General features: G+C 43.2%; 1 long non-coding RNA gene across 1 annotated transcript; it reads left to right on the top strand.

Moving 5' to 3' along the window:
- Window positions 1–18: 18 nt before the first annotated feature.
- LOC114592050 (uncharacterized) lies at window positions 19–20,333 on the top strand. The gene is made up of 4 exons (XR_003705422.2): window positions 19–235; window positions 1,967–2,116; window positions 2,692–2,771; window positions 16,992–20,333. It is a non-coding gene; the product is annotated as an uncharacterized LOC114592050 (long non-coding RNA).
- Window positions 20,334–21,994: the final 1,661 nt, after the last annotated feature.

Raw genomic sequence — 21,994 nt, 5'->3', positions numbered from 1 at the left:
TTCTTGACTATTCATGACTGCGCGCGCGCGCGACCCGCCGACAGCAGCGACAAAGGCCGCTCAAGCAACGAGGGAGCATCCGTCACCCTCGGTGAGACAGAGGTGGGGCCAGGGCGGCTAGAGCGGCTCGGAAAGCGGGAAGGCGGAGCGTGGCTGGAGACAAGGGAGGAGCTCAAAATATGGCTCCTCCTCAACCAAAGAGAGCGAGAGCGAGAGAGAGCAACAAGTCAAACAGGTCCGTGTGTGTAGGCGCGCATGCTTTTTTCCCTATCTCTACGGCAAACCCTGTTCACCGTGGTCTCTGCTGGTGGTTCCATTAGAAACGAAACAGGTAGCGGAGGCTCGCTGCAGAATTTAAGCTATACGTCCGGTTCCCTGTTGCACGTTTTAGGATTCTCCATGTGCGGGGCAGAAGTGGTGGAAGTACATAGAACAGCCTTATGATGTGGATTAGGAAAAGACAGGATCGCCGAGTTTCCAAAACGAACTTTCGCTGCTTAAAAACTTTCACTGGATTCTTCCTTTAAATCTATCTTCTCCCTTTCTGCACTCACCGACTGCTAAAATAACTTTTAAAAACTGCGTGTTTATCTCAAAGCACTGCAACGGAAAGAAGTCTCTCACACTGTTTTTATTATCCAAGTATGCACGTATAAATATGTACACGGAGAGCTAGTGCTGTTTTATATGAACTTTATTTACATTGACTGCAATATGCTCTCGCCGCTCTTGCCCCGCACATGGAAGATTCCATGGACGACACTGGGAACAGGAAAAGGGAGCCCCGTGTGGCTTTCTTGCTTGGCTGCCTGTTGGGAGAGCGAAAAAGTAGAGCGCCTTCCACCGTCCTAAATGTACATGGACAGCATAACATTCAAAATCTAGGATACAAGCCCGGAATAAAATGTGTGTTGTTTTCCTTTTTTATCGAAATGGAAGGGTTCTCTTTTCTTCAAACGCAAGGAGTTGTTATCAGCATGCATCCTTTGGGCACAGAGAGCGTTGTTACTTGTAGTTAAATTGTTAGGGGATAAACCAGCATTTTATTGCAACTCTCCTACAGCAGAAGAGAGTACCAATCGGTGTCAACAATACTGAACTAAACGGCTCAGTAGTATCTTGGTATGAGGTTGGTTTTCTGTGTTCTACTTTTAATTAGTGCTACAGCACAACCTGTTTTAAGTCTCAGGGCAGATGAAATAAAGTGCTTCTTTGCATAGTGCATAATTAAACTATGGAACTCTACAGGAGGCAGTGATGGCCAAAAACTTAAGATGGCCTAAAAGAGGAATGAACAAATTCATGTAAAAGGCTATTGATATATTTTACTTATACAGTGGTACCTCGGGTTAAGTACTTAATTCGTTCCGGAGGTCCGTTCTTAACCTGAAACTGTTCTTAACCTGAAGCACCACTTTAGCTAATGGGACCTCCTGCTGCTGCCGCGCCACCGGAGCACGATTTCTGTTCTCATCCTGAAGCAAAGTTCTTAACCCGAGAACTTTCTGGGTTAGTGGAGTCTGTAACCTGAAGCATGTGTAACCTGAAGCATATGTACCGGTAACCCGAGGTACCACTATATCACTATCAATGGCTACTGGCCATGATGGCTGTTCCTCAACAGTCACAGGCAGTAGTGTCTGAATACCAGTTGCTGGAAACCACAGGAGGGCAGAGGGCACTTGTTCCTGGGTCCTGCTTGCAGGTTTCCCACAGGCATCTATTTGGCCATTGTAAGAACATGATACTGCACTAGACTGATCTAGCAGGCTGTTCCTATGTTCTTAATATTCTAAGTTAGCTTTTTCTCGCAGCCCCAATCTCTTTCATAACATTTCTTGATCCCATTAGTCTCTGATGCAAAGCAGTTTGCTGGTGTGAATCCCTATGAACTCTGTTTCTCTAAAACACTGATGGACATATAAAAGTGCTGCTTCGTTATACTTATTTCATTTTGTCGTTACAGCTTCCAGTTATTGTCACCCACAAGGGGGAAGGCCTCCTGCCCTGATGAACCCTAATCCATGGGTTCCACCTCCCTTTTATTACAAATAAATGAATAAAAAGCAAATATCTAGCCCTTGTAGAACCCAGATGATGAGGCGAACATATACAGGTACTATTCTGTTCATTTGTGGGTTTTTTTTTAAAACTAGCCTGCTTCACGTTAGTTTTTTTAGCCAATGAATGAAGCCATAGCAATGATTGACATTTAGGAAAGGAGATGAGAAGTTAGACAAAGAGGCGTTGGAGTGACACACCCATTGTCTGGATAAAGAACTTGGTGGTTCATTTGTATTTCAGTTCGCTTTTCCCTAGCAGAGAAATAATTGCTGCCCCAGAGAAAACAATCAGATATCCCGGATTTTAGTGCAGCTGTGATTAGGCATTCGTGTGCCTACCCAAAAACAAAAGGTAAAAACAAAGACAGGAGAATGATATTTCTAACTCTGGTTAACCCCCCCCCCCCTTTACTTATTTATTTGGAGTGCTTACTCCTTCCCGCCACCCTGTAAAAATTCCTGTGGACGCCCTTGCTTGTAATTCCTCAGAAATGCCAGTTATTTTATTGGTTTTGGCATTTCTGCCAAATTGACAAACATTTAGTCAATTGACAAATGCATATTCAATTTCTCAAGGCTGCTTGGAAAGTGTACCATCTGACCTGAAAGCCCTTTTTCCTAATTCTAGATCTGTGATGAGGATAATTCGCTTTGAACATGCGCAGAGGCCTCTACCTATTTACAGCTGACCTCTAAAATCTAAAAGAGGTAATGGAGTTTTTCCGTAGGGGCTTTGGCTGAAATTAAGCCCTGAAGGCACTTTAGTAAAAGCTTTAATTAGATGGAGTACACTTCTAGCTGTGTACTGCAGCATCCAAAACCCACAGCAAAATCCAGTTGTGGGTTTTAGAAGCTGCACAGGGGAGACTTTGTTCCTATCACTTTGAAGCGGGAGTGAGATTTGTGCTTGATAACAGCAGCCTAAGGTATTTCACACTTGAACCCATTAGATAAGGCACATTTCACAAGGAGAAAAATGCTGCCTTTGAAGCAAAAATGTTTGCTGTTGTTCCCCAGCAGTTTACTCAGTATGTGGCAAGTGGAACATTTAAAGAGAGCAAAAATACTGCAGAGCAAGTCCCAACTCAGCATACTGTTCTACTCTCGCCACACATTTCTAGTATCTAGAAATAAATTATCCAAGCTGAGCCAGGCTCCCATCTAACAGCACTATATATTTGTTTTAATTTTGTCATATGCATGCGACTATGAAAAGCAGCTTTGTCGCATTACCCGGGAATGGTGTTTTTCTTTTGCAGTAATATTTTAGGCCCTCGTTACGCTGGCAAGCACCAAAAGTTGATTTACAGACATGCCATAAAAGAGCTAAAAATAGTTTTAAGAACGGTACAAAAAACAATGGACGAAACCAATGGGGGTTTGGTTGATAATAAGATCCCAGCAACAAACAGCGAGTTGCCTTTCTTTCCCAGCTGAGTCATTGCTGCAACTACATACCCCCCCCCCCCGCTTCTTTTTGCACAGATAAGTTAGTGGAAACTTCAGGAGAATGGTGGGCCCACCCTCACAGTCTTGTTCTGTTGTGATTTCATTTCCCAATCAATGGCTGTGTGCACATTGCCATCTACTCTGGCTCCAGGGCGGTCCCACTGATGGCCTTTGAATCCGTGTACACAAAACGTTACACACTATGCAGAACTATATTGTGGTTTTTTGAGTCTCATCTACACTTGTGTTTGCCCCACGATTTCCAGGCACAGGTCTGAGAGGTTTTTCATTTGTCCCGCTGCTATCCCTGGGAAAACCCGTTGAAAAATCTCTTGAACCCGTGCCTGGAAATCATGGGGCAAGCAGAAGTGTGGGGGAGCCTTTAATCCACATTCCCTTTGCAGCTAAACTGAGGCGTGTACATTTGAGGCAGCCATTGTGCAGATGACCGCTTCATGAAAATGAGTTGGAGAGTGGTGGTTTGGAGGGGCAAGGAAACTAAACTGATAATGTGCATCGGGTGAAAACATCCCCACCCCCTCTCTGGTGTGTACAGCCATGTGCAAATGTGACTTGAAACACAGCAGAGGAAAACAACCTTGCTGCATTTTTGACATAGGACATACAACTTCAAATAAAACGTTTTAAAATGTGTTGTAAAGTGCAATATACAAATCTGGCACTAGATGGCGACAGTGAGCGATGCCAAATTCAATATTTTTTTCAAAACATTTCTTAAAAAAAACATTTTCACAGAGTTTTTTATATGTGTGTAGATTCCACCATAAAATCACAGAATTGTAGATCTGATAGGGATCATGATGGTCATCTAGTCCAGGAGAACACTGAGATGAGTATCCACATTTTACTCTGGTGTAGACAAGCCCAAATAAGATACAGGAATAATGGCTACTAGACTACACAACTGGATTTAGGGACCTAGTTTCCTCTTTACAACTTGTCTTTGCTTTCCCCACTTTCAGCCTGTGCCAGAAGCCAGCCTTCTTATCTCACACATGAAACAATTTTACTTCTGCAACAATTCTCTTTTCTGACCTTGCTCCTTTCAGTTTCTGATGCTGTTGCTCTATGTCTCATCATTAAAACAAAAAACAAAGAAACAAATTAACATAATACCTACAGTCACTTGGCCTCTTTCCAATAGCTCAGATTTAAGTCTTATAAATAAATGCTGAGGCAAATACTTCTGATATCTAAAATAAGAATATGGGAGGGGTTTATAGCTGTGCCTCTTCATGTGTGATTTGGCTTACACAGGTTTCTCTTGCTGGAGACTCAGATGTGTGTATACACACACACACACACACACACACACACACACACACACTTTATATCTTGCTATCATTACTATCTCCTGCATTGTTTTCGATTGTTCTCAATTCTTTCTCCTCACACATTTCTCTATTAAAGAGTTTTATTGCAATTATAATTCACTCTTGTTCAAAATCTCCCAAGGAGCATCTGTGTGACCTTTGAAAGCGCTTTTGTAAATGATCAAATGGTATATAAATTTTATGAAATAAATAAAATATACAAATAGCCCTTTCAATGATTAAGCAGATAAATAAATTATAGATTAGAACAGATAAATAGGGTTGTATTATGGTTATGAGATTGAGCTGTGAACCAGGGACACATTCTCTCAGCCTCAATCCCCCATCTGAAAGAGGTGATAATAACACATCCTTAAGCATTTAATATGTTCCAATTAGGGACGCGGGTGGCGCTGTGGGTTAAACCACAGAGCGTAGGACTTGCTGATCAGAAGGTCGGCGGTTTGAATCCCCGCGTTGCTCAGTTCCTGCTCCTACCAACCTAGCAGTTCGAAAGCACGTCAAAGTGCAAGTAGATAAATAGGTACTGCTCTGGCGGGAAGGTAAACGGTGTTTCCGTGCGCTGCTCTGGTTCGCCAGAAGCGGCTTAGTCATGCTGGCCACATGACCTGGAAGCTGTATGCAGGCTCCCTCGGCCAATAAAGTGAGATGAGCGCCGCAACCCCAGAGTCAGCCACAACTGGACCTAATGGTCAGGGGTCCCTTTACCTTTACCTTATGTTCCAATTATTGGGTGGAACAGAATTATGGATTCTATGTGCAACATGAGCCCAGGACTACCCCAAAATGGGAGAGTGACAAAAATATAATTGGTCTTCAACCACCAACCTAATATGGGTTCACTTCAGGAACCAACAGGGTTCTGTGAGGATTCAATAACCACATAAGAAACGTGTTAAAGTGGCAATCAGTTTGTGAGTAGGTGGAGTTAACTGGTCTGCATAAATTGGGAGGAAAAGTCTTCACGCATGTCTCTACCTTGTATTACTAAACGTATATTGTACAATAACGGCTCTGGGATAACTCAGTGCGTGATTTTCTGTGACCATTTGAAAGCATGTTTTGAGTTGCGGCCTGCCTTGTCCTTATTACCTCCTGCAAATGTAGCACCTCCCATCCGAGCTGCCATTCTGACCCAACTCTTTTGTACTCCCTCATCCCTTTCGGGAGATCAGGCGCCTTTGATATGCACAGCCTGGTTGTGAAAAAACTGGACCACTATGGATGAGGCACCAGCTCCATGGAAGCTGAGGGATTTGACACACTCAGGACATGCTGAGCTGCAATTGTCCACTCCAAACACTTCCCCACCCGTCCTTTTGTCCTCTTCATGCCAGATGAAGCACCTGCTGTGAGCTCCATTTAGTGTCTAAGTTCCAAAAATTTCCATGGCCCCTCCTGACACATCCAAATCCAAGAACAAAGGACAGGCGCATTTTCTGAGCCTCTCTTTCAGCTTCCTCCTCCTCCCCCAAGAACTGCTGTCCTAGACCCTTGGAGCCGGGCACAGAACTGAAACGTTTACATATTTTACAACACAACACCCTTCCCCCTGCTTGCCCATCTCCGTCACCAAAGGACACACCATAAGGCAAGGCTAAAGCATCCGATCTTCTTCTCGGAATGAGAGCACCACTGGAACCTTTATCTCTTTCGCTTTGTCTACTGGTCAGACCAGCAAAAACGTATTGGAGCATTCAGAAGACTAGTTCAATATGCTATATATATATATATATATATATATATATATGACAAAAGGAACATTTTCATAACTACACAGTACCAGAACATGGCTGCATAAGCTCACGGTTTGGATGATATCGTATGTCTCTTTCACACAGCATAGTTGCTATTTTTCTTCTCTATGTGGCGCTGCCACCATGTAGAAAAGTACATTATAGCACTCTGAGGAAAACGCAAGCACTAAAATTGCTGATAATATATATATTTTCAAATTGAGTGACAAATAGAATGGATGTGTGTAGGAGTACAGTGGGTAGGAGTTATGTGGCTGTCTATATGTAGACAATAACACAAAGGATGCCTCTTAGACAATAGCTAACAAAACTAGCAGTCATGCTGTACAGAGAAATTGCGGCAGCAATGGATACACTACCTGTGGAGAAAAACCTCATTTTTCCACCGACAAAACACTAGCTTGAGCACTTAAATAATGCAATATCGCTGCAGAATAAGCACATTTTAGAAGGCATTTTAATTGCTTGCGAGTTAAATGGATAAGAACTGTGTGTTTATTGCACTGAAACGAATTGTCTAGAAATAAATGCTGAAAAATGCATTTATTGTTCTTCACCTATTCAGTGTCCTTGCTCATTTATACCCCACCTTTTTCTCAAAGGAGCTCAAAGCAATGTATATGCTCATTTTATCATCACAACAACCTGGGAGGTAGGTTAGGTTGAGAGAGTGCCAAGCACAAAGTCAACCACCAACAAGCTTAATGGCTGAGTGGTGATTTCAACTTAAGTCTTCCCAGTCCTCATCAAGCATTCCCATCTCAATATACCACTCTGGATCTCCAGTTAGTGCTGCACATCTTATTGAGCAAGGGGTCTGTGTGTCTGGCTGTTAACCAGAAGATTGGTGGGTTCCTGCATTGCAGGGGATTGGACTAGATGCCCCTCAGAGTCCCTTGAATTCTACAGTTCTATGATTCTATGAAGAGATTTCAGAAGTGGGGTAGGGCCGATGCATTATGCTTTGGTTCTTTTGTCCCTAGAAAACACAAAAGTATCACTGTCTTTCAACTAGTGGACTTGTTTTCTCCAGATTTCTCTGTCTTCTGAGTAGATTGTTTTGTATGCAGTGATATACACAGGGATCACAAGGATCCAACTTTCTGTAATGCAGGAAGGGGCTTGATGTGGGGCTTGAACCCACGACCATGAGATTAAGAGTCTCATGCTCTACCACCTAAACTATCCCTACGGCAAAGGTTTCTCTGTTGTTGTTGTCGTTGAGTCGTGTCCGACTCTTCGTGACCCCATGGACCAGAGCACGCCAGGCACTCCTGTCTTTCACTGCCTCCCACAGTTTGGTCAGACTCATGTTTGTAGCTTCGAGGACACTGTCCAACCATCTCTGTCGTCCCCTTCTCCTTGTGCCCTCCATCTTTCCCAACATCAGGGTCTTTTCCAGGGAGTCTTCTCTTCTCATGAGGTGGCCAAGTATTGGAGCCTCAGCTTCAGGATCTGTCCTTCCAGTGAGCACTCGGGGCTGATTTCCTTAAGAATGGATACATTTGATCTTCTTGCAGTCCATAGGACTCTCAAGAGTCTCCTCCAGCACCATAATTCAAAAGCATCAATTCTTCAGCGATCAGCCTTCTTTATGGTCCAGCTCTCACTTCCATACATCACTACTGGGAAAACCATGGCTTTAACTATACGGACCTTTGTTGGCAAGGTGATGTCTCTGCTTTTTAAGATGCTGTTTAGGTTTTGTCATCGCCTTTCTCCCAAGAAGCAGGCGTCTTTTTTCTTCTTCTAGGGAAGCTCGTTTCATCAGCTTCGTCCAGTAAAATATTCTATTGGTCCATGCTATAAGAAAAAAACTAGTCTTTTTAGGTCCTCTATCAGTAGGAGAAAATAACAGAGGCCAACCAGAGAATATTGAGAAGCAAGGCAGCTAGGTCACAGGTCACAGGCTCACACCCTGTTCATATCTTGAATGTGCCCTTAAGACAGGATTTGTGAGGACAGGATTTGTGAGGAAAGAGACAATGGGGAGGTTTCCCACTTTGACATTAAAATTCTTATAACAGTCCAGCAAACAGAACAATCTGTTATCATTTTGGAACCCATCTGAAAAATTTGTGCCCTGCCCTTTGAACAGTGGGAGATGTGAAAGGAGTGCGTTCCCAGGTTTCCACAGCAGTTTTTGGATGGAGCTGCTGATAGCACAGGAAAGGCAAAGTGGGTAAAGAAGTGCCCCACCCCATGCGGAGAAGTGATCCTGCTGAGTCCTCTCAGCTTTTATGGGCATATAGGAGGGCAAAACAGCTGGAGCAATTCGGAGGGGAAACACTTTGATCTTGACGTTGAACCTCTGACAATTCCCAGCAATAGTTCTTGCCTCTCCCATGCCACAAGGATTTTGCCAATGCTTAGTCAAAGAAAAAAATTAAGATTCCACTTGAGCAAGGAAACGATCTCACTGCTGCACCATTATTGCTGTTGCCATCTTGTTTGGTTACTGATTCTGCGTCATTCATCTGCTCTCATTTATGCTTTCTGTTTACATTCTGTTAGTTTTTATTTTGCCTTGGGTGGGTTAACATCTTTTAAATAAAACAAATAAATATTTTACTTACTTTTAAATTTATTTTCCACTTTTCTTGCAAAACAGGAACCCCAAACAATGTAATGCAAGAGTTCCGGTAATGTACATTATTCCTGCATTGGCATTAGTGGTGCAGTGGTGCAATTTTAAGTGCAGGAGCTCGTCGTTCCTGCACTGCAGAGGGTTGGACTAGATGACCCTTGGAGTCCCATCCAACTCTACAATTCTGTGATCAAGACAATCACCATGACAGTCCAAAACTGCAGGCAGCTGTGTTGATCAATTATACAATATTGTGATGAACTGTTACCACTAAAAAAAATGAAGTAAGAATCTCATCAAAGGAAAGGAAAAACGTTTCTTTCTTTGATTAGCTTTCTCATTCTCAGACTGCAGTGTGTCCAGACTATAGCTATTTTGGGGTGGGATTCAATCACATACCAACAATTTCAGCGGGCACAATTATAGCTGATTGGCAGCTCTTGTGCAACAAACCTGCTTCCCCAAAAGATTAGACGTATTGCGAAAAATGAGTGCTCAGTAAATAGCTAATGTCATCTTATCTCCCTGCAAACAAATCAGGATGAGTGCTCAATAAACAGGTTGTCTGGAAGCACCTTTCCTCTCTGTCCAACCTTTTTGAGCCCAGGAGCACATTTGGAAAGCTGTTGTGGGCACTACAAGATACCCATTTCACAGTAGAAAAAACTGATGTTCAGAACTTTCACACCCTGAAACCAGGCAAGGCAGTTACACTCCCAATAAAAAATTGCTTTCCCCATGGGAAGAGCACCTTATTTTTTAAAAACATAAAGAATGCTAAATATGTGCTTTTTATTATTTTTACATTGTTAATTGTGCAAGAGTGTGCAAAATCTGAAGGGAGGAAGGAAAAATGTTTTAAAAGATGACTTTGTTTAATATTATCAAAGTGATGCACAAATTGAACAAGGAATAGGCTCTAGAATCTGTTTGATGTTTATGTTGGTGAGTGCACAATCAGATTAAAAAAAAACAATTTCAGAAAATATAAGAACCCATTCTAAAAGTGGAGGAGGAGGAAGTGGTGGGGGTGGGGAGAGGAGGACTTGTGAAATGTTTACTAGTGTTTGGTACCTGTGCTGTGGGGAGCAAAACCTGGGAAGTAGAGCTAATATCAGTAAGATGTTATCAGATGCAAATGTAAATATACTAGAGGCTTTCATAGAATAAAATATTAGTGAAAATCAGCATATCACTTTCAGCCAGTTCTCTGCAGTGCGAGGACTAATACCGTAATTTACCCCACTTTAAAAATAAGCAATTGGATCCTTAAAAAGTGCTTTGAAGGCTGCAAAATCAATCATTTTTTTTACTGTAAAAATGAGTTTTTGCTCCTTTGTTCTGCCTTGCTGTTTTCCTTGGGATATCTGATTTCCAAACTCACACTGTCTTTATTCTAAAATTCAGTCACTGGTTGTTGTTGTTTTTTGTTTCTTTGTTATATTCCATGAACTGTATGTTGCTCACTCGTAAGAAATTCTCCTAGCCGCTTTAAAGATTTACAGCTTCCAGAAATTCTCTTTTCCTTCCCTTTCACTCATCATTTAGACACAGATAGGCTGAATAAACTAATTCAATCTTTTGCTGTAAATCACTCACATCAGCATTTCAGCAGCTTTGTCCAGACTTTGAGCCCTCTGATTTGTCAATATCTCCTCAGGTAACAAAGGGTTGGAACTAAACACAATAGCTGTTCAGAGAGGCTCCTTCGCCTTTCTTGAATCTGGTGTCATAATGTCCTATTATAGTTTTATGTCATGACTTTGTGCAAATTAGTATGCTGCAAAAGTCACTGTTCAATCAATTCCTCCCCTCCCGTCTCTCTAACACCCACACCATACAATTAAAGCACATGGCTCCCTCAAAAGACTATCGGGAACTGTTTACCCCTCACTGAGCTACAGTTCCAAGCAACTTTAACAAATTGCCATTCCCAGGATTATTGGGGTGAAGTCATGACCTTTGAAAGTCCTTTAAATGTATGTTGTGGACGTGAACTATCCTTTTTATTCCACTTAAATGCTCAGTTCTGCAAGATGCTGAGGATGCCCCACCTCTTACAGGATTAGGGGGCACATTTAAAGCACATTAAAGCATGCAGGATTCGCACACCCCTCCTGAGAATCTTGAGAACTGTTGTTTACCCCTCAAAGAGCTACAATTCCCAGCACTCTTAAACTATACTTCCTATGATTCTTTGGGAGGGAAAATGCACTTTAAATGTCTGGTGTGTACTTAGCCTAGATCGAGCTGAATATAAAAGCTTATATGACTCCTTATGAGACACGCATTATTTTTCTCCTATAATCACAGTTGGGTTTTCTCTCTCTTTATTTTAATGTAATAATCTAGCGCCTCATTGGTTCCAGAGTTCTGCACATTATTACATGCACATTACCAGCTCGTATAGTGGTGCCCCGCAAGACAAATGCCTCACAAGACGAAAAACCCGCTAGACGAAAGGGTTTTCCGTTTCGGAGGCGCTTCGCAAGACGAATTTCCCTATGGGCTTGCTTCGCAAGACGAAAACGTCTTGCGACTCTCGCCATTTTTCCCCTGCTTCCCCCCCCCCTTTTCAAAGCTGCTAAGCCGTTAATAGCCTTTTAACAGCTTAACCGCTAAGCCTTTAATAGCCGCTAAGCCGCTAAATCGCTAATAGCGCTAATCCGCTTAGCCGCTAATGGGGTTGCTTCGCAAGACGAAAAAACCGCTAGACGAAGAGAATCGCGGAACGGATTCTTTTCGTCTTGCGAGGCACCACTGTAATGTGATGGCATAAAAACATCAAATCTCACGGACAACACTTTTTTTTAAAGATTTTCATGGATAACAAAGGTACAGTGTTACCTTGGGTTAAGTACTTAATTCATTCCGGAGGTCCGTTCTTAACCTGAAACTGTTCTTAACCTGAGACACCACTTTAGCTAATTGGGCCTCCTGCTGCCACCACGCTGCCAGAGCACGATTTCTGTTCTCATCCTGAAGCAAAGTTCTTAACCTGAAGCACTATGTCTGGGTTAGCGGAGTCGGTAACCTGAAGTGTATGTAACCTGAAGCGTATGTAACCTGAGGTACCACTGTACATATAACGTCTCTGTTTTCAGTTCATAGAGTCCTTTCTATGTGTCAGTAACATTTGATGTGAGACATTGCTGTCCTGTGCATGGTGATGAGGTTGGGGGGAGAGAGAAGTGGGGGGAGAGAGGAGAAAGAAAATGTGGGGTGGGGGATAGTAGCCCTAAATAGGCAACACTTTTGTTAATGGTGTTGTCTTAAAGGATTGCTCTGTACATCAGATCTACTATTGCCCTTCTAATCAAAATATTATTGGGAAATTTTGAAGAACATACGTTGCTTTCTCATTTTGAATTTGCAATGGCTAAATGTTTATTGGGATACATTTTAACACATAAACAACAATGAAAACATACTGACCACACATCTGCAAGTTGGAAAAGGACATCACACTGTTACAATTTCATGGACTGCAAAACTGGAGGGACTTTGTTCATGCCCAGGGGTTGACTCATCAAATGAAGGAATTCCCTCAATGAATTCTGGGCACTCTAGTTTATCTTTTACAGAGTTAAAATTCCTAGCAAATCTTAACAGACCACAGTTCCCAGAATTATTTGAGGGAAAGCATGTGATTCAAGCATGTGATTCAAGATATAGTGTGAATACAGCCTAGATGAGATTCCTGTATTGCAAGGCGTTGGACTAGATGACCCTCGGGATCCCTTCCAACTCTACAGTTCTACAATTTTATGACAAGTGACTTTGAGGGAAGGGTGAGTGCATTGGTCTAACTGCAGAAAACTGCTAAGCATGTTCTCTTGAGTCATCTCGAGGATATTTGCTTTGCAAACAGCTCTCTGCAGCATAAATGAGCCCCACATTGCAGGGTGTGTGTGTGTGTGGGGGGGGGGGAGTTGGATCTTTATGGGACTGACAAAAAAATAATCTGCCTCACGTCAGATGCAGTTTACTATTTCATGCCAGATAACTGATTCTGTGAACACTTAATTTTCACTCCATACTGTATTGTGTCACTTCCCACATCAGAAAAATCTTTACCGGCCAAGACAGAAATGGGTTGAATGTGCTTTAGCACTGAATATGTACAGTTTATCTTATCATCCCATCTGTACTGCTGTATTCTAGTAATGCTTTCTAGAGTGTGGTTTAAATAGGTCAGGTATTTATCTATTTTTTAAATCTTGCCTTTCCTCAAGATGGCTCAATGCTACATACAATCGGGGTGCCCAAACGTTGTTTCAAAGAGGGCCACATTTGATGAAGTAAACATGCGTGGGGGCCGACCGAAGTTGTTGAGTTGTTTTTTACAATTTTACCCCAAAGTTGTTCAGCTTCTTTTTTGGGTTGAAGTTTATGAGTTTTTTAAAGGATTTTACCCCAAGACATATACTGCCACAGGGGCTGGATTAAATTGACCAAAAGGCTGGATTAGGCCCCCAAAACAGACTTTGGACATGTCTGTATGGTGCTCCCTTTCACAACAAATTTAAGGTGAAAAACAGTGGCCAGCCCAAGTAAGTTTCACGGCTGAGTAGGGATTTGAATTCAGGCCTTACTGATCTTAGTCATACACTCTAAAATCCTGTATCCCACTGAATCTACTAGGTCTTTCTAATGCATGGGTAGGCAACCTAAGGCCTGGGGCTGGATCTGGCCCAATTGCCTTCTAAATCCGGCCCACAGACAGTTGGGAATCAGCATGTTTTTACATGAGTAGAATGTGCCCTTTTATTTAAAATGCATCTCTGGGTTATTTGTGGGGCCTGCCTGGTGTTTTTACATGCGTAGAATGTGTGCTTTTGTTTAAAATGCATCTCTGGGTTCAGTGGCGTAACGTGGGTTGTCAGCACCCGGGGCAAGGCAAGTAATTTGCGCCCCCTAACCCGTGGATTTGCGCCCCCTAATCCGTGGATTTGCCCTAACCCCAGATGTTGCGCCCGGTGCGGCCGGCCCCCCCTGCACCCCCCACGCTACGCCACTATCTGGGTTATTTGTGGGACATAGGAATTTGTTCACTATTATTTTTCAAAATATAGTTCGGCCCTCCACAAGGCCCCTTGCTGAAAAAGTTTGCTGACCCCTGTTCTAATGCCTCCATTGAGTTAGTGCCCCAATTCACACTAATACAGCAACTTACATACACATGACTGTATACAATAATTTCTGTCTGCTCTGTTGTGGACTAAATAGTTGGTGCTGAATGGGCAGGAGGTGGGAAGGCAGAAGAGGTATAAAAAGTTTGAGAAAGATGGCTTCACAATATCGAACTCCCTGCATATAGTTCTTCCAAGAAGCAGGCAGAAGCAGAAAGAGATTAAACCAAAGCCTTCTGAAATCATTTTCACACCTGTCAGGGTTGCTTCAAGATCCTAGCTCACAGAGGATCACGCTAGCCAACGGCCATTAAGTAAAAGTCTTTATTGAGTTCCAGTTTCCATTCTCAAGCTGCTGCGTGCAACCCTACGTCTAGTAGCTAGATCGGCGAAGCTCCGTCTGAATCTCCGCCCCTCGTACACCAACTTAATATCCTAGCCCTGCTCCACCTTTTCCGCCTGACTGTTCTTCTCTGGGTCCCTCTGCCCCCCTGGGTCTCTTCCTTCCGGGATTCTTCGGACGCTGACCCCCCGGACTCTCCTGTCTCCTTGCGCCGGGCTTTAGGACCCGGCTCTCTTTCCGGGCTGCCTACTGCGCCTCCTTCCTGTGCATTTGAACTTGGCGCGCGCGCCCAACCTTCCACCTTCCGTCTAACCGTTTCTTCGCTCCCAGATGGAGGTGTGGCCACCCCTGACTCGTGCCCTCCCTCCTGCTGTGAGCTGCCAGCGCTTCCCCCCTGGCTCCTTTCCTCTTCCCTGTTCTCTGGCGGTGACGCTGGACCCGATCTCCAACTGCTCTCCTCTGATTCCCCTCTGGCTCTATCTCCCTGGGGTGCCCCCCTAAACTCCCCCCTTGCCTTGGCCACTGGTGCTCCTTTCTGTGAATCCTCCGACTCACTGGAGAGACTCGGAGATCTCGGGTCGTCGTCATCGCTCATCCTTTCTTCTGCCTCCTCCCCTTCGCTCTCTGTTTCCTCCCTTGCCCTTGCCTCTGCTCCTGAACCCCTGACAACACCCTTCTCTCCATACATGCAGAGTTGTGGGAATTGTCACACACGACAATCTATACATAGGTTGAATGTCATTTCTTACATGGATGTGCCTGAAACTTTGTAATGAGAAGCGGCCAGTCTATCAGTGATTCACCAATAACCCTTTGGCTTTCTATACTTTATCTAGCTGCAACCTTCCGCTTTTGCTAGAAAGACAGGGCAATTTTTCAGCACACAATCGATGAGTTTCCTTTCCAAACAGGTTTTTGAGCTCTGTGCTGCACTGAACAATCATGCTGAAGTAAATAAATGACTGATTCAATTATCTAGTCAGGGGGAAGGTATGCTGATTAAACCAAAAGCATTAATTTGATCTACAATATCATGCTGTTTGAGAAACACTGCAATCCTAAACAGACAAAAGTCCCATTTCACTCAAAAGAGCTTACTCTCCCCAAAAACTGTGTTTAGAATTGCAGGTTTCTCCACATATAAGCATGTATAGATTGCAACCTTATGCTGCAATGCTATTGCCCAATTACCAAGGAGTAAGTCCCATTGACCCTGCCAACCTAGCAGTTCGAAAGCACGAAGTGCAAGTAGATAAATACGGTAGGTACCGCTCTGGCGGGAAGGTAAATGGCGTTTCCGTGCGCTGCTCTGGTTCGCCAGAAGCGGCTTAGTCATGCTGGCCACGTGACCCGGAAGCTGTATGCCAGCTCCCTCGGCCAGTAAAGCGAGATGAGCGCCGCAGCCCCAGAATCGTCCGCGACAGGACATAATGGTAACGGTCAGGGGTCCCTTTACCTTTAAGCCCCATTGAATTCAGTAGGATTTGCTTCTGAGTAGACATGTGTTATCAATGCCAAATCCACAAGAGTGGAGATGTTTACAGCTACCCATAATAAGCTGAGGTAATAACAGTGCTAAACTTTATTGGGTTATAACTTAAGTTTCTATTATCACCAGCAAATCTTTATCTGAAGTTTATATTATAGTAAACTGTGTCCATGTTAAAAAACAAACTGTTTTCACATAATGCTGACTGCGCGCACGCCCTTGGTGGCTCTACAGCTGGGGGGGGGGCAGCGGGCAATCTTGTCACCCTCCCAGAGTGGTACCAGGGACGACCTGCCCCCTCTGCCCCCTCCATACGCCCGTCTCCAGTCTATTACAGTCATACCTCGGGTTACAGACGCTTCAGGTTGCGTGTGTTTTCGGGTTGTGCACTGCACCGAACCCAGAAGTACCGGAACGGGTTACTTCTGGGTTTTGGCGCTCGCTCATGCGCAGAACTGCAAAAATCATGCTTTGCGCATGCGCAGAAGCGCCGAATCGCAACCCGCACATGTGAAGATGTGGCGCTGCGGGTTGCGAACGTGCCTCCTGCACAGATCATGTTCGCAACCCGAGAGTCCACTGTATTCAACCCCCTGAACAGAATCCCTCACAACAGCAAGAAAACAGGTGTTTTCTCAAGCATACCTGATGCAACTAATCAACTAATCAATATTGGGGGGGGGGGGAGGTGAAGGGACCTTGGCCCTTAGCAGTTGGCTCCCATACATGGAAAATCTGACCCAATTAAATGCAGCCGTCAGGATGAAAAATGACCCCCCACAATTTATGGCATGCCTTTCTCTGGTGTCATTACAGATAAGGAGTGAGCTGTACATACTAACAAGCAAAGGGGAAATGGCTGCTGAGCTGCACCCACCATTGTGAGGCCTGAGGAGGTGATGATGATGGTGCCTCTCCAGCTGCTGTGATTGGCTGTGGACGCCCTGTGATGTCACAAAAGCACATGGCAACTCAGTGGATATACAAAAGCGGCCCAAAGGGAAAGCCAAGGCAAAAGCTTGAAGAGGACACAGTGGACAACAGCAGTGTTATTCAGTACTTGGTGGTCTCCTTCCACATGGAGGCAAAGTGGCAAATGGAAGGAGGCCATCATCCGTTAATGAGATGCTGCGGAGCAACGGGAAGGCAAGTGTACCTGCTGAGCAGGACCGCGGCTTGAAAGCGGCAGATATCCATGGTTGGAACTTAGTGATGGACCTGGCAGAAGCTGGTAGGTGGGTGGAAGCTGTGATTAGCATGTGGATGCCCGGGATGCCGCAGGGCTGAAGGAGGCTGAAGTTTGTGTATGTAAGCTGATTGAAATTCACCTTCAGAAGGCTGTTGACAAAAGCTGTGTGGATATTTGTGGATTGATGCTGGTGTAAGTATGACTGGAGAGTGGACATAGGTCACCCACCAGATATGGTATGACTGGGAATTGCATGTTCAGATAGCGGTGTAGGCTGCCCTCCAGGCTCTGGGTGAATGAACTACTGGATATTCATGGGTGGAAGCCAGTCAGGTTGGCAGGCTAGCCAGTGGAGGTGGCTGGATGATAACTGTTGAATGAGGGCCATTCCCCTCACCGTATCTGTGTTTGCCTTTCATGGATGTCAGAAGCCGATGAGGCTTTCCCTGAAAGCAGCAATGAAGGAGACAGCAGAGCTTAAGCAAGCCATCTTCTACTTCTAAATCAATGTATTTCTAAATACATCTAAGTAACGTTCATGACATTCCCCTTTCCAGTACCAGGATGGGAGGATGTGCAGATGCGTCCCCAGCAGTTGCCGCTGGCTACAAACTTCCTGTGATGTCACAAATGGACAGGGTGGCTGAGGGGGAAAAAGGCAGTTACTAGTGGAAGGTGGTTCCACTACTAGTGGAAGAAGGGAGAAAGCCCAGTAGGCAGGCAGGGCCAACTGGATATGCAGAAGTTGAATATGGGCTGTCTCCCTTCCGTCTACTTGCGTTGCCAACGTTTTGTTCTCTCAGGCTCCTGTACCCGTCTCGCCTAGACTTCTTGGCAGAGCCCCAGCCCTTTAACGGTTCCTGCATTTCTGCAGAGCACCAAAAACGGTGGGAAATAATAATAAAAAACAACAACCCTGCCTGGCGTCCCCGCGCCCACTGGACCAAGTAAGTCCCATTTGTTGAATATAATAAGGAAAGAGGAGGAAGTTAAAGGCATAGTAGTTGGAACTAAACAATATAAGTTAAAAGCCTTTGCTGATGATTTGGTATTGACTTTACAGGACCCTGAGACCAGTGCAATCAAAGCACTGAAGATAATTCAAGAGTTCGGACAAGTTGCAGGTGTCAAATTGAATAAGAATAAAACCAAAGTTTTAGAAAAAAAATTAACGATACCTGAAAAACTTAATTTAGAGGAAACCACAGGGCTGAAGTTTGTGAAAAAGGTGAAATATCTGGGTGTAAATATGACTGCAAGAATTTGAATTTGTACAAAGATAACTATGAAAAGTTATGGAAAGATATCAAGAGAGATTTGGATATCTGGACAAGGTTGAAACTATCTTTGTTTGGGCCGAATTTCTGCGATAAAGATGAATGTATTGCCTAAGTTGTTCCAAGTACTTCCTATCATTGATAAGTTGATTTGTTTTAAGGAATGGCAAAAGGTATTATCTAAATTTATCTGGCAGGGGGGAAAACCCCCAGAATTAAGTTTAAATTATTAACAGATGTGAAAGAGAGAGGGGGTTTCTCCCTGCCAGATTTAAGGATCTGTTTTGAAGCTGCAGCCTTTTGCTGGTTGAAAGAATGGTTTTTATTGGAAGATACAGATGTTCTAGATTTGGAAGGGTTTGATAATGTATTTGGTTGGCATGCATATTTATGGTATGACAAGATAAAAGCTCACAAAATCATATAATTAGAAAATCTTTGTACAATGTTTGGATAAGATACAGGGATTTGTTAGAAAGGAATACACCCAAGTGGATATCACCATCGGAAGCTAAGACCTATAAAAGGTTGAATATGAAAGATACGTGGTTGAAGTATAATGATATTTTGATGAAAGTAGGGGACCAATTTAGATTAAACCCTTATGATCAGTTGAAAGATAAATTAGATGATTGGTTCCAGTACATCCAGATAAACGAGGTGTTTAAAATGGATAAGAAAATTGGTTTTCAAACAGAGAAATCCAAACTGGAAACGGAATTACCAGATACAGAAACAAAAACCTATCTAAGATGTATAATTTATTGCTGGAATGGCATATGAAAGATGAACAAGTGAAATCTGTAATGATTGAATGGGCCAGGGATGTGGGGCACAATATCATGATGGTGGATTGGGAGAAATTATGAAAAGGGAATCAAATTTACAGCTTGTAATGTATTAAGAGAAAATTTGATGAAAATTATGTACAGATGGTATTTAACACCAGTGAAGTTAGCAAAATTGTATCATACTCATGATAATAAATGCTGGAAATGTAGAGAAAAAGAAGGAACCTTTTACCACATGTGGTGGACGTGCCCCAAGGTAAAAGACTTCTGGGAAAGGATTTATAATGAATTGAAAAAAGCGTTGAAAAACACATTTATTAAAAAACCAGAAGCCTTTTTACTTGGTATAGTGGGGGTGAAATCCCCAAAAAGGATGTTACTTTTTTTCTGCATGCCACAACAGCTGTGAGAATATTGTTAGCGAAGAATTGGAAGAAACAAGATTTACCAACTATCGAAGAATGGCAGATGAAGATGATGGACTATATGGAACTTGCCGAACTGACCGGGAGACTCCGAGACCAGAGAGAAGAGTTGGTGGAATAAGACTGGAAGAAGTGTAAGGAATATTTGAAAAAATATGTTAATACTTAAACCTTAGAAAAGCTTTGGAAGTGGCTATAGGCAGTAGGGTTAGAAGTAGAAGACAGGGTATTTTAAAATAATATTATTTATAAGTGATAAAATGTGAAGTTATTTTAAGTGTGATTAAAAAAAAAGATGGTTAGAAATTATGATATATGTAAACTGCTGAAGATGAAGTAAAATGAAAATCAGATAGGTGGGACTTGGGGAAGCCCGCTTAACAATGTTTAGAAAAATAAGGATATGACGAGAATTTTTCATATTGTTTGTCTTTACTGTTTTGTGTTTTTTATTTGTGTTATAAAATGAATAAAAAAATTTTGGGGGGGGAAAAAGTCCCATTTGACCTCCTCAGATATCGTGTCCCACTGATGGATTTGCTGCAAACTTGCTGCAGTATTTGTTTGTAATATAACGTTTGCAATGGTGATTTTATTTCTCTGGCCATCCGATTCCCTTAATTATTTCCCAAAATTTCCTGCACTATCCTCAGCATGTTCAAATTTAAAATGATTTAAATCAGGACTGATTAATTATATTTATTCTATTCTGTCAAACAAACAACCAGGAGCAATGACTGACATCAACATTGAGCATGCTCTAGTCCAGGCGTCCTCAAACTTGGCCCTCCGGATGTTTTGAGACTACAATTCCCATCATCCCTGACCACTGGTCCTGCTAGCTAGGGAGTTGTAGGCCAAAAACATCTGGAGGGCCAAGGTTGAAGAAGCCTGCTCTGGTCTATGACTCTTGCAATTTTTCTCCAGGTTGCTGCTGGCAAATACTTAGCTATATATTTATATAATTGTTTATACAGTGGTACCTCGGGTTACATACGCTTCAGGTTACATACGCTTCAGGTTACATACTCCGCTAACCCAGAAATAGTGCTTCAGGTTAAGAACTTTGCTTCAGGATGAGAACAGAAATCGTGCTCCGGCGGTGCGGCAGCAGCAGGAGGCCCCATTAGCTAAAGTGGTGTTTCAGGTTAAGAACAGTTTCAGGTTAAGTACGGACCTCCGGAACGAATTAAGTACTTAACCCGAGGTACCACTGTATATATATTGCATTTCTAGTTTGTAAATTGATTTCCAGTCTTGCATAATAATAGCTGCCATTAGTTTCAAGGTGCCATAGAATTCTTCCTCTACTGGTGAGCAGGACACTATTCACAGATGGAGAACAAAGGCTGTGCTGTAGTGACTTGGTGAATGCCACACAATGAGTCCATGGAGGAAGTGAAACTTGAACTCATATCTCATGTATTTCACCAACCCATATCTTCTACAGTAGGGAGGGGAGGGAGAGAGAAACAGGAGGAAGGAAGGATAGAAACAAGATGAAGGGAGAACTTTCCTCATCTCTCTGATTCCTTCCCAACTCATCCATCCACCTCTTACTAGTTATGGAAATGTAGCTTGGGCAGGGTGGGGCGGGACTTGAAACCACCCAGAGCTCTACCTGAGGTCAAAGCAGAGTTTCCAGTGTCAACATTGGAGTCTAAGTGTTGATGCCCTGTATTGGTCGGCTCTGTCCTCATTTTTGTTATCTGTTGTGTGTAACTCCTAGTGGGATTCTGCACATGTGCAGAGAAAGCAGACAAGTTATTATTGCAGTAGAATTTCTGAAAAACTCAGCTCTCTTATCCCTTTTAAATCAAGGTTCTAAGCCCTTAAAACGGTAAAGATAAACCTGGAGATTTGGAGGCACTCTGCAAAATCTTTGATGTCAGAGGAATTTCCTGTACAGTGATACCTCGGGTTACATACGCTTCAGGTTACATACGCTTCAAGTTAAAGACTCCGCTAACCCAGAAATAGTGCTTCAGGTTAAGAACTTTGCCTCAGGATGAGAACAGAAATTGTGCTCCGGCAGCACGGCAGCAGCAGCAGGAGGCCCCATTAGCTAAAGTGGTGCTTCAGGTTAAGAACAGTTTCAGGCTAAGTACGGACCTCCGGAACGAATTAAGTACTTAAC

The sequence above is a fragment of the Podarcis muralis genome, chromosome 1 (genome assembly GCF_964188315.1).
Source record: "Podarcis muralis chromosome 1, rPodMur119.hap1.1, whole genome shotgun sequence".
NCBI lineage: Eukaryota > Metazoa > Chordata > Lepidosauria > Squamata > Lacertidae > Podarcis > Podarcis muralis.
Note: the sequence above shows the minus strand (reverse complement) of the source record. Positions and strands in the feature narration are given on the sequence as shown.